Genomic DNA, 13039 nt, shown 5'->3' on the forward strand with positions numbered 1-13039 from the left:
TAATTGAGCAAAGAACAATTCATGAATCAGGCAGTCTCCTGAGCTAGAAGAGGCTCAGAGACTCCAGCACAGCCACGTGGCAGAAGATTTATGAATAGAAAAAGGCAAGTTACGTTCAGAAAACAGAAGTGAGGTACAGAAACAGCCAGATTAGTTACAGATTGGCGTTTGCTGTATTTGAACATGGTTTTAACAGTTGGCCACATTTGATTGGCCAAAACTCAGTGATTGACACAAGAGTAGGCTACAGTTTGCTTACAACTCCATTTAGGTTGTAGTTCACGAGGTACAGAGGAACCTTTAGGTGGAACTTCAAACATTTAAGGAAGCAGCATTAGGTTGAACTTAGTTTAACAAGTCTTTAAAATGTCCATAGTGTCTGCCTCTATAATCCCACTTCTAGGCATGTATGTTATAGAAATATTCGGAGCTGCTGTAAAGATATTTATGTAAAGAAAATGCCTTATTTTTTAGTAAATAGTTAGGAACAACCTAAATATCCAATAATACAATTATATTTAAATTAATTATAAGTCCATACTGGAAAATATTATACAGACACTGAAAAATCACTTTTAAATAATATTTAATAACATAGGTAATGATTAGGACATAGTAAAAAGTGGAAAAAGCAGGAAACAAAACTGCACATGCAATAGGATCCTAATTTTATTAAAAATTTACATATATAATAGGAAGAACTAAAAGGAAATAAACTAAAATGCTACCAGTGGTTATCCATATTCATTGCGGGTGATTTCTGCTTTCCTTTTTAAAAATTTCCATATTGTCAATTTTTCTAGAATCACCATGTATCATTTTTAATACAAAAAAATTTGGTGGCTCACACCTGTAATCCCAGCAGTCTGGGAGGCCAGGGTGGGCGGGTCGCTTGAGCCCAGGAGTTTGAGACCAATCTGTGCAACGTGGCAAAATCCCATCTCTACAAAAAATTTTAAAAATTAGTCAGGCATGGTGGTGCACGCCTGTAGTCCCAGCCAGCTGGGAGACTGAGGTGTGAGGATCGTTTGAGCCCAGCACGTCAAGGTTACAGTGAGCTGAGATGGCGCCACTGCATGCCAGCCCGGGTGACAGAGTGAGACCTTGTCTCAAATAAGTAAAGAAATAAAATGCTAATTTAAAAGACATTGGTTTGCAACAGCCTGTAAGCTCCTTAGCTTATCATGCTGCACATAAAGTTTGCAAATCTATATATTGATAGCATTTTCCCAAAGAAACGCTCCTTTAATTTCATCAAAAGAAGTAATAAAAAAAAATTGAATTTATTGAAATTTACTTTACAATCTGAGAATATAAACAAAAAATGGCTATACATAAAACTTTGCTTCCATCACAGCAGAAGAAGCTGCTAATGGGGAAGAATTAAAATTAGAGGATATGTTGATATTTGGATTCTTCTGAAAATTTCCTAGGAGAGCCTTTTAAAATATAAAAGATGGCTTCTGATACCTACTTGAAAGTATGCATGTAAAAGAAGCAAATACACTATGGAGAGAAATTTGTTCTTTTAGTGGCTCTTCTTTACAATTCTATTCAGCACTTATTCAAGTGATATTGAAGGTTTCACTCTGTCACGCTGAAGTTGTGTCCAAGACTGTGAGAACATTTAACTAAATAATATTTGGAAGCTAGGCTCAGTATCTCAAGAACAATAGCATTTTAATTTTTAATTACATTTTCTGCCATTACAATCGATATTTATTAAGTGGTCTAAAAACGAAAATGGCACTCTGTCGAGTGCTGTGTGAATTATTCAAAGCAAAGTTTTTAGAAAAGTGAAACCCAGCCTACAGGATGACTTTCATCATTCTTTACCGTGTTCCTCCCGCTTTGCCAAGTTTCTGCTCTGCCATTATTCTCTCGTATCCTGATATCACCCCAATTCACTCTTTTCTTACTTCCTTTGGCTCTCAGATTTTCCCCCACGCAATTTCAAGTTTGATTATGGTCTGTCTCTTATTATTATGTTTTCATTTTATATATTTATTTTTTTAAATGTTTTCATTTTATGTATTTTTTTTTTATTATACTTTAAGTTCTAGGGTACATGTGCACAATGTGTAGGTTTGTTACATATGTATACATGTGCCATGTTGGTGTGCTGCACCCATTAACTCATCATTTACATTAGATATATCTCTTAATGCTATCCCTTCCCCCTCCCCACACCCCACAATGGGCCTTGGCGTGTGATATTCCCCTTCCTGTGTCCAAGTGTTCTCATTGTTCAGTTCTCACCTATGAGTGGGAACATGCGGTGTTTGGTTTTTTCCCTTGCGATAGTTTGCTGAGAATGATGGTTTCCAGCTTCATCCATGTCCTTACAAAGGACATGAACTCATCCTTTTTTATGACTGCATAGTATTCCATGGTGTATATGTACCACATTTTCTTAATCCAGTCTATTATTGATGGACATTTGGGTTGGTTCCAAGTCTTTGCTATTGTGAATAGTGCCACAATAAACATATGTGTGTGTGTGTGTCTTTATAGCAGCATGATTTATAATCCTTTGGGTATATACCCAGTAATGGGATGGCTGGGTCAAATGGTATTTCTAGTTCTAGATCCTTGAGGAATTGCCACACTGTCTTCCACAATGGTTGAACTAGTTTACAGTCCCACCAACAGTGTAAAAGTGTTCCTATTTCTCCACATCCTCTCCAGCACCTGTTGTTTCCTGACTTTTTAATGATTGCCATTCTAACTGGTGTGAGATGGTATCTCATTGTAGTTTTGATTTGCATTTCTCTGATGGCCAGTGATGATGAGCATTTTTTCATGTGTCTGTTGGCTGCATAAATGTCTTCTTTTGAGGGGTGTCTGTTCATATCCTTCACCCACTTTTTGATGGGGTTGTTTGTTTTTTTCTTGTAAATTTGTTTGAGTTCTTTGTAGATTCTGGATATTAGCCCTTTGTCAGATGAGTAGATTGCAAAAATTTTCTCCCATTCTGTAGGTTGCCTGTTCACTCTGATGGTAGTTTCTTTTGCTGTGCAGAAGCTCTTTAGTTCATTAGATCCTATTTGTCAATTTTGGCTTTTGTTGCCATTGCTTTTGGTGTTTTAGACATGAAGTCCTTGCCCATGCCTATGTCCTGAATGGTATTGCCTAGGTTTTCTTCTGGGTTTTTTATGGTTTTAAGTCTAACATTTAAGTCTTTAATCCATCTTGAATTAATTTTTACATAAGGTGTAAGGAAAGGATCCAGTTTCAGCTTTCTACATATGGCTAGCCAGTTTCCCCAGCACCATTTATTAAATAGGGAATCCTTTCCCCATTGCTTGTCTTTGTCAGGTTTGTCAAAGATCAGATGGTTGTAGATGTGTGGTATTATTTCTGAGGGCTCTGTTCTGTTCCATTGGTCTATATCTCTGTTTTGGTACCAGTACCATGCTGTTTTGGTTACTGTAGCCTTATAGTATAGTTTGAAGTCAGGTAGTGTGAGGCCTCCAGCTTTGTTCTTTTGGCTTAGGATTGACTTGGCAATGTGGTCTCTTTTTTGGTTCCATATGAACTTTAAAGTAGTTTCTTCCAATTCTGTGAAGAAAGTCATTGGTAGCTTGATGGGGATGGCATTTAATCTATAAATTACCTTGGGCAGTATGGCCATTTTCATGATATTGATTCTTCCTATCCATGAACATGGAATGTTCTTCCATTTGTTTGTGTCCTCTTTTATTTTGTTGAGCAGTGGTTTGTAGTTCTCCTTGAATAGGTCCTTTACATCCCTTGTAAGTTGGATTCCTAGGTATTTTATTCGCATTGAAGCAATTGCGAATGGGAGTTCACTCATGATTTGGCTCTCTGTTTGTCTGTTAATGGTGTATAAGAATGCTTGTGATTTTTGCACATTGATTTTGTATCCTGAGACTTTGCTGAAGTTGCTTATCAACTTAAGGAGATTTTGGGCTGAGACAATGGGGTTTTCTAGATATGCAATCATGTCATCTGCAAACAGGGATAATTTGACTTCCTCTCTTCATATTTGAGTACCCTTTATTTCTTTCTCCTGCCTGATTGCTCTGGCCAGAACTTCCAATACTACGTTGAATAGGAGTGGTGAGAGAGGACATTCCTGTCTTGTGCCAGTTTTCAAAGGGAATGCTTCCAGGTTTTGCCCATTCAGTATGATATTGGCTGCTGGTTTGTCATAAATAGCTCTTATTATGTTGAGATATGTTCCATCAATACCTAATTTATTGAGAGTTTTTAGCATGAAGGGCTGCTGAATTTTGTCACAGGCCTTTTCTGCATCTATTGAGATAATCTTGTGGTTTTTGTCTTTGGTTCTGTTTATATGATGGATTACGTTTATTGATTTGCATATGTTGAACCAGCCTTGCATCCCAGGGATGAAGCCCACTTGATCATGGTGGATAAGCTTTTTGATGTGCTGCTGGATTCAGTTTGCCAGTATCTTATTGAGGATTTTTGCATCGATGTTCATCATGGATATTGGTCTAAAATTCTCTTTTTTTGTTGTCTCTGCCAGGCTTTGGTATCAGGATGATGCTGGCCTCATAAAATGAGTTAGGGAGGATTCCCTCTTTTTCTATTGGTTGGAAGAGTTTCAGAAGGAATGGTACCAGCTCCTCCTTGTACCTCTGGTAGAATTCAGCTGCGAATCTGTCTGGTCCTGGACTTTTTTTGGTTCGTAAGTTATTAATTATTGCCTCAACTTCAGAATCTGTTATCGGTCTATTGAGAGATTCAACTTCTTCCTGGTTTAGTCTTGGGAGGGTGTATTTGTCCAGGAATTTATCCATTTCATGTAGATTTTCTAGTTTATTTGCATGGAGGTGTTTATTGTATTCTCTGATGGTAGTTTGTATTTCTGTGGGATCGGTGATGATATCCCCTTTATCATTTTTTATTGCGTCTATTTGATTCTTCTCTCTTTTCTTCTTTATTAGTCTTGCTAGCGGTCTATCAATTTTGTTGATCTTTTCAAAAAACTAGCTCCTGGATTCACTGATTTTTTGAAGAGTTTTTGTGTCTCTATCTCCTTCAGTTCTGCTCTGATCTTAGTTATTTCTTGCCTTCTGCTAGCTTTTGAATGTTTGCTCTTGCTTCTCTAGTTCTTTTAATTGTGATATTAGGGGGTCAATTTTAGATCTTTTCCTGCTTTCTCTTGTGGGCATTTAGTGCTGTAAATTTCCCTCTACACACTGCTTTAAATGTGTCCCAGAGATTCTGGTATGTTGTGTCTTTGTTCTCATTGGTTTCAAAGAACATCTTTATTTCTGCCTTCATTTCGTTATGTACCGAGTAATCATTCAGGAGCAGGTTGTTCAGTTTCCATGTAGTTGAGCGGTTTTGAGTGAGTTTCTTAATCCTGAGTTCTACTTTGATTGTACTGTGGTCTGAGAAACAGTTTGTTATAATTTCTGTTCTTTCACATTTGCTGAGGAGTGCTTTACTTCCAACTATGCGGTCAATTTTGGAATAAGTGTGATGTGATGCTGAGAAGAATGTATATTCTCTTGATTTGGGGTGGAGAGTTCTGTAGATGTCTATTAGGTCCGCTTGGTGCAGAACTGAGTTCAAGTGCTGGATATCCTTGTTAACTTTCTGTCTTGTTGATCTGTCTAATGTTGACAGTGGGGTGTTAAAGTCTCCCATTATGTTGTGTGGAGTCTAAGTCTTTTTGTAGGTCTCTAAGGACTTGCTTTATGAATCTGGGTGCTCCTATATTGGGTGCATATATATTTAGGATAGTTAGCTCTTCCTGTTGAATTGATCCCTTTACCATTGTGTAATGGCCTTCTTTGCCTCTTGATCTTTGTTGGTTTAAAGTCTGTTTTATCAGAGACTAGGATTGCAACCCCTGCTTTTTCTGCTTTTCATTTGCTTGGTAGATCTTCCTCCATCCCTTTATTTTGAGCCTATGCATGTCTCTGCATGTGAGATGGGTCTCCTGAATACACCATACTGATGGGTCTTGACTCTTTATCCAATTTGCCCATCTGTGTCCTTTAATTGGAGCATTTAGCCCATTTACATTTAAGGTTAATATTGTTATGTGTGAATTTGATCCTGTCATGATGTTAGCTGGTTATTTTGCTCGTTAGTTGATGCAGTTTCTTCCTAGCATCAATGGTCTTTACAATTATTTTTTGCAAATGTCTTTACAATGCATGTTTTTGCAGTGGCTGGTACTGGTTGTTCCTTTCCATGTTAAGTGCTTCCTTCAGGAGCTCTGTAGGGCAGGCCTGGTGGTGACAAAATCTCTCAGCATTTGCTTGTCTGTAAAGGATTTTATTTCTCCTTCACTTATGAAGCTTAGTTTGGCTGGATATGAAATTCTGGGTTGAAAATTCTTTTCTTTAAGAATGTTGAATATTGGCCCCCACTCTCTTCTGGCTTGTAGAGTTTCTGCCCAGAGATCCGCTGTTAGTCTGATGGGCTTCCCTTTGTGGGTAACCCGACCTTTCTCTCTGGCTGTCCTTAACAAAAAATGTTTTCATTTTAATTGATATGTCAATCCCCCAAAAACTGGTGCTTTCTGCAAAATAAAGTATCATCAGAGCAAACAGATAACCTACAGAATGGGAGAACATTTTTGCAATCTATCCATCTGTAAAAGGTCTAATATCCAGAGTCTACAAGGAACTTGAACAAATTTTCAAGAAAAAAAAAAAACCATTAAAAAGTGGGCAAAGGACATGAACAGACACTTCTCAAAAGAAGACATTCATGCGCCCAACAAACATGAAAAAAAGCTCAACATCACTGATCATTAGAGTAATGCAAATCAAAACCACAATGAGATACCATCTCATGCCAGTCAGAATGGCAATTATTAAAAAGTCAAGAAACAACAGATGCTGGTGAGGCTGCAGAGAAATAGGAGCACTTTTACACTGTTGGTGGGAATGTGAATTAGTTCAACCATTGTGGAAGAGAGTGTGGCAATTCCTCAAAGACCTAGGACCAGAAATAATAACATTTGACCCAGCAATTCCATTACTGGGTATATACCCAAAGGAATATGAATAATTCTATTATAAAGATACATGCATGTTCACTGCAGCATTATTCACAAGAGCAAATACCCAAATGCCCATTTAATGATAGACTAGATAAAGAAAATGTGGTACATATTTACCATGGAATACTATACAGGCATGAAAAGGAATGAGATTATGTCCTTTGCAGAGACATGGACAGAGCTGGAAGCCATTATCCTCAGAAACTAATGCAGGAACAGAAAACCAAGCATCACATGTTCTCACTTATAAATAGGAACTGAACAATGAGAACACATGGACACAGGGAGGAGAACAGCACACTCTGGGGACTGGGAGGGGGAGAGCATCAGGAAAATAGCTAATGCTTGCTGGGCTTAATACCTAGGTGATGGGTTGATAGATGCAGCACACCGCCATGTCACACATTTACCTATGTAACAAACCTGCACATCCTGCACATGTACCCTGGAATGTAAAATAAAATAATTTAAAACAAATTTTTTTAGGCTAGGCATGGTGACTCACGCTTGTAATCCCAGCACTTTGGGAGGCCAAGGCAGGCAGATCACAAGGTCAGGAGATCGAGACCATCCTGGCTAACACAGTGAAACCCCGTCTCTACTAAAAACACACACACAGAAAAAATTAGCCAGGTGTGGCGGTGGGCGCCTGCAGTCCCAGCTACTTGGGAGGCTGAGGCAGGAGAATGGCATGAACCCAGGAGGCAGAGCTTGCAGTGAGCCGAGATCACACCACTGCACTCCAGCCTGGGCACAGAGCGAGACTCCGTCTCAAAAAAAAAAAAAAAAAAAAAAAGGGGGCCTATCATGGGGAGGGGGGAGGGGGGAGGGATTGCATTGGGAGTTATACCTGATGTAAATGACGAGTTGATGGGTGCAGCACACCAACATGGCACAAGTATACATATGTAACAAACCTGCACGTTATGCACATGTACCCTACAACTTAAAGTATAATAATAATAAATAAATTTAAAAAAATTAATTTAAGTAGCACTTTGCCATTTTCTTGTATTCCTCCCAGGCACTTGAAACAGCATTGAGCAAACAATTTACAATGGAAAAATCTTGTGGGCTTAAATTGACTTCAGTCTCCTTTCAGAGGCTAATTTAAGATTATAAATTCAGTCTTTGACCTTAAGCAAAATAGGCAATACTCAGGGGCTCGATGGACCTGTCAAAAGGACCCTTCAACTATAACCCAAGTTGTTGCTTCTGTTTTTTTTGTTTGAGATGGAGTCTCCCTCTGTCACCCAGGCTGGAGTACAGTGGTGGGATCTCGGGTCACTGCAAGCTCTGCCTCCCAGGTTCACGCCATTCTCCTGCCTCAGCCTCCCAAAGAGCTGGAACTACAGCTGCCTGCCACCATGCCTGGCTAATTTTTTGTATTTTAAGTAGAGACGGGGTTTCACCATGTTAGCCGGGATAGTCTCGATCTCCTGACCTTGTGATCTGCCCATCTTAGCCTCCCAAAGTGCTGGGATTACAGGCATGAGTCACTGCGTCCAGCCTATTTCTTTTAAAATTAAATTTAGACTATTTGCAACTTGATCAGAGACCCTAATAAGCCACATCTTTAATAAGTGACACTCAGGGTCCACAGGGGGTCTTTAAGGGGTTCACAGAAAATGTGTATTCTGAAAAAACAATGCATGGATTTCAATTATTTTTTTTTGGCACCAAAATAAACATACACTAACTTGTTGTAACATGGCTGGACAGGATCTGGTTTGAGGCACATCAGTTTGAAAAGAGTTCCCATCACAGCAACATGAATCCTGCTATAATTGAAGCAAGAATAAACATTGAGTTTATGATGGAGCTTGGGTGGAAGAATGGTGAAATCATTGATGCTTTATGAAAAGTTTATGGGGACAGTGCCCTGAAGAAATCAGCAGTTTATAAATGGATAACTCACTTTAAGAAGGGATGAGACAACATTTAAGATGAAGTCCCTAGTGGCAGGCCATCCACATCAATTTGCAAGGAAAAAATTCATCTTGTTCATGCCCTGATTGAAGAGTATTGATGATTAAGAGTATAAACAATAACCAACACCACAGGTATCTGGACTGGTTCAGCTTACACAATTATGACTGAAAAGTTAAAGTTGAGCTAACCTAACTTTCCATTCCATAAGTGCCAAAAACCATTGTGCCTGGATCAGCTGCAGACAAGGGCAGAGCTCTCAATGGAGATTTGAAACAAGTGAGATCCAGATCCTGAAGCATTTAATTGAAGAATTGTAGCAAGAGATGAAACACGGCTTTGCCAGCACAATCCTGAAGATAAAGCACAATCAAATCAATGGCTACCAAAAGATGGAAGTGGCCCAGTCAAAACCAAAATGGATCCATCAAAAACAAATGTCATGGCAAGAGTTTCTTGGAATGCTCAAGCCATTTCTCATGTTGACTTTCTGGAGGGCCAAAGAATGATGACATCTGCTTGTTAGGAGGTGTTTTGAGAAGGTTCGCCAAAGCTTTAGCAGAAAAACACCTGGGAGAGCCCTTCCCCACCAAGACAGTGCTCCTGCTCATTCCTCTCATCAAACAAAGACAATTTTGTGAGAGTTTTGATGGGAAACCATTAGGCATCCACCACACTATCCTGATTTGGCTTCTTCTGCCTTCTTTTTGTTTCCTAATCTTAAAAAAAAACTTTAAAAGACAACATTTTTCTTCAATTACTAATGTAAAACAGACTACACTGACATGCTTAAATTCTTTCAGTTTTGATTTTTTGTTTTTTGAGATGAGGTCTCATTCTATCACCCAGGCTGGAGTGCAGTGGGATGATCATGGCTCACTGCAACCTCAAACTCCTGGGCTCAAGTGATCTTCCTGCCTTAGCTTCCCAAGTAGCTGGGACTATAGGTACGCACCACATCTGGCTATTTATTTTATTTTTTTTTAGAGATGGGGATCTTGCTATGTATCTCAGGTTGGTCTGAATTCCTTCAAGCAATATTGCCTCAGTCTCCCAAAGTGCTGGAATTACAGGCATGACCCACCATGCCTGGCATTGACCCTCAATTTTTTAGGGGCAAACTAAATTGTTAGTATCATTGCTTACAAGTGTCTTCAACTTGATGGAGCAAATGTTGAGAAATAAAGTTTATATTTTTTTACTTTTAGCTTTTAATTCCATTTTTCCATGAACTTTGTGAAGTCCCTTTGTATTTCCTTTCATTAAAAAGGCACAATCAGAGTCCCCAAAAGAAATGGAAAGAAGGAAATGGCAATGAATATAATACCATTTCCCCAGCCCCTCAGCCATTAAGTGGAACAAAAATACAGAAACATTTCTGGGAAAATATAATTGATGATAATTACCTCTGAGGGTACAAGAAAGAGGAGGGGCAGGGGTTCTCAAGTTGTATCTGCAATGTTTGAAGCAATAAGGTGAAGTGTTAACACGTTAAATCTGGGTAGTGGGTACAAGAATGCCTATCATGTAAATTACTTTTAATTAAGAAGAAAAAAAAGAGGGAGAAGGGGACTGGTCATGGTGACTCGCAACTATAATCTCAGCACTTTGGGAGGCTGAGGTGGGATCACTTGAGCCCAGGAGTTCAATACCAGCCTAGACAATATAGCAAGACCCCATTGCTACAAAAAGAAAAACCAACCAAACAAAAACATAAAACAATTAGATGGGCATGGTGGCAGGTGCCTATAGTCCCAGCTACTTAGGAGACTGATGTAGGAGGATTGCTTGAGCCCAGTAGTCCAATGCTGCAGTGAGCTATTATCACACCACTGCACTCCAGCCTGGGTGACAAAGCAAGACCTCTTGAAGAAGAAGGAGAAGGAGAAAGGAGAAAGGAGAAAGGAGAAGGAGAAGGAGAAGGAGAAGGAGAAGGAAGAAGGAAGAAGGAAGAAGGAAGAAGGAAGAAGGAACTAATTATATTTTAACCAATGAGAGAACTAGGTGCCTGGGCCCTACATCTTTCCTGGAAACCAGCCCAACAGGTGCGAATCTATTTATAGTCCAGAGTGTAAGCAGACCTTAAATTATATCTAGGTACAGGATAAATGTAAATCTTTAGAAAGTGTTACAGTAATCGGTGGTTACAGGATAAATGCAAATGTTTAGAAAGTATTGCAGTAATCTGTGGGGTATGTCCTGAGCCCAGATCTTCCCAAGAGACTGGTAGCAAATGTGAACCACCCTCCTGGATAGAGAAAGTGAAAGTACTTGATTCATTCAAAAGGTAACTCACCAGCAAAAGCATTCTAAAGGAGTTTAGAAAATTCAGCACAAAAAATGGGCAAGAGAAAAATATATCCCAGGGGAGAAAAAAGATAGCAACTGCAACCTACAAGAAGCTAAAAAATAGGATGAGGCTCTTTCCTTCTCAACGTTTCTGAATGTTGAGAGGGGGAAGCACTGTATGATGGTCTAAAGAATGCTGCACATTTAGGGGCCGCAGCAAGCAGAAATGCTCCCGTTACTGCCCCTTGGAATAAACCAGCAATCCCTCTTGAGAGGTGTGGAAGCTGGCTCGGTCAACTGTCGTGTCTTCTCAGAGTGTGAGTTGAAGCAGTACTGAGAGCCAGCTGTGGCCCCAAACCACTTATAACCGTTCTGTCTGATTCGCATGGAAATGAATGATACTTAGGAATAATCTGATGTTAACATTCTTGGCAGAAAACTAGAAAGCATCTGTTTCTTGAGGGGCGTCTATAGGTAGTGAATGGCTGTCTACATAGACGACCTTGATGAGTGGATTGAATATTGAATCTCCTGGACCTGACTTTAATACCCCAATAAAGGGATTTGGCATCTCATGAGCTCTGGAAAGACTGTGTCCACGTGCTGGCCTGGTCAAGATCTATGGATTCTGTGTGCATGTGTGCCAACTGAATCAAGTTTATTGAAGAAAAAATCATTGTGTCTGTAACTTAAAAACAATAATAGCAACAGGACGTATAAACATTTTTGAGGGGCCAGATCCCTCCATGATGTGCCATACTTTGGTTTTATATAATTCTCGCAGCAACACTTTGAGATGAAACTATCATTATTCTAGATTTAAAGATGAGAAAACTGACCCCCAGAGAAGCTATGTCCCCAAGGCCACACAGGTGGTGAGGGAGCTGGCATCTGACCCCAAGTCTATCAGACCCAAGCCTCTGCTCTAATTGCTGATCTGACAGTAAAAGACACCCTCGTGTGACGCAAATTCCTACTAATTCTCTAAATTTAGTAACTTAAAATTCAGCTTTTTTCCACCACTGTTTGCCCTTGAAAGTAATGTGATGTACTCCTTCATACCTCCTTCCACAAGAACTAGGGTTATCATTATATATTAGAATAAGTAGTATCAGAATTATATATTAATATTAGTATTATTATGTATTGTATATTCATTTCTTTGGTTTGCCATTAAGTGGCACAAGCTGGGTGGCTTAAAATAACAGCAGTTTATTTTCTTTCTTTCTTCTTTTTTTTTTTCTTTTTTGAGACAGACTCTTGCTCTGTCACCCAGGCTGGAGTGCAGTGGCACTTAACTGCAGTCTCTGTCTCCTGGATTCAAGTGATTCTCGTGCCTCAGCCTCCCAAGTAGCTGGGATTACAGGTGTGCACCACCACGCCCGGCTAATTTTTGTATTTTTAGTAGAGACAGAGTTTCACCATGTTGGCCAGTCTGGTCTTGTACTCCTAGCCTGAAGTGACCTCCCCACCTCGGCCTCCCAAAATGCTGGGATTACAGGAGTGAGCCACCACACCCAGCCATATTTCCTCACTGTTCTGAAGGCTAGAAATCTGAAATCGAGGTGCCAACCAGTCCAGGCACTCTGTTAAGACACTTGGAATGGATCCTTCCTTGCCCCTTTCAATGTCTGCTGGAACCAACCATCCATGGACTTCCTTGGCTTGCAGACACATCACTCCAATCTCTGCCTCTGTTGTCCCACTGCCTCCTTCTCTGTGTGTCTCTGTGTTTGTGTCTCCAAATATCTCTTTCCTCATAAGGACACCAGCCCTTGGCTTTAGGGCCCACCCTAATCAAATATG

Source organism: Macaca mulatta, chromosome 18, assembly GCF_049350105.2.
Source record: "Macaca mulatta isolate MMU2019108-1 chromosome 18, T2T-MMU8v2.0, whole genome shotgun sequence".
Taxonomy (NCBI): Eukaryota; Metazoa; Chordata; class Mammalia; order Primates; family Cercopithecidae; genus Macaca; species Macaca mulatta.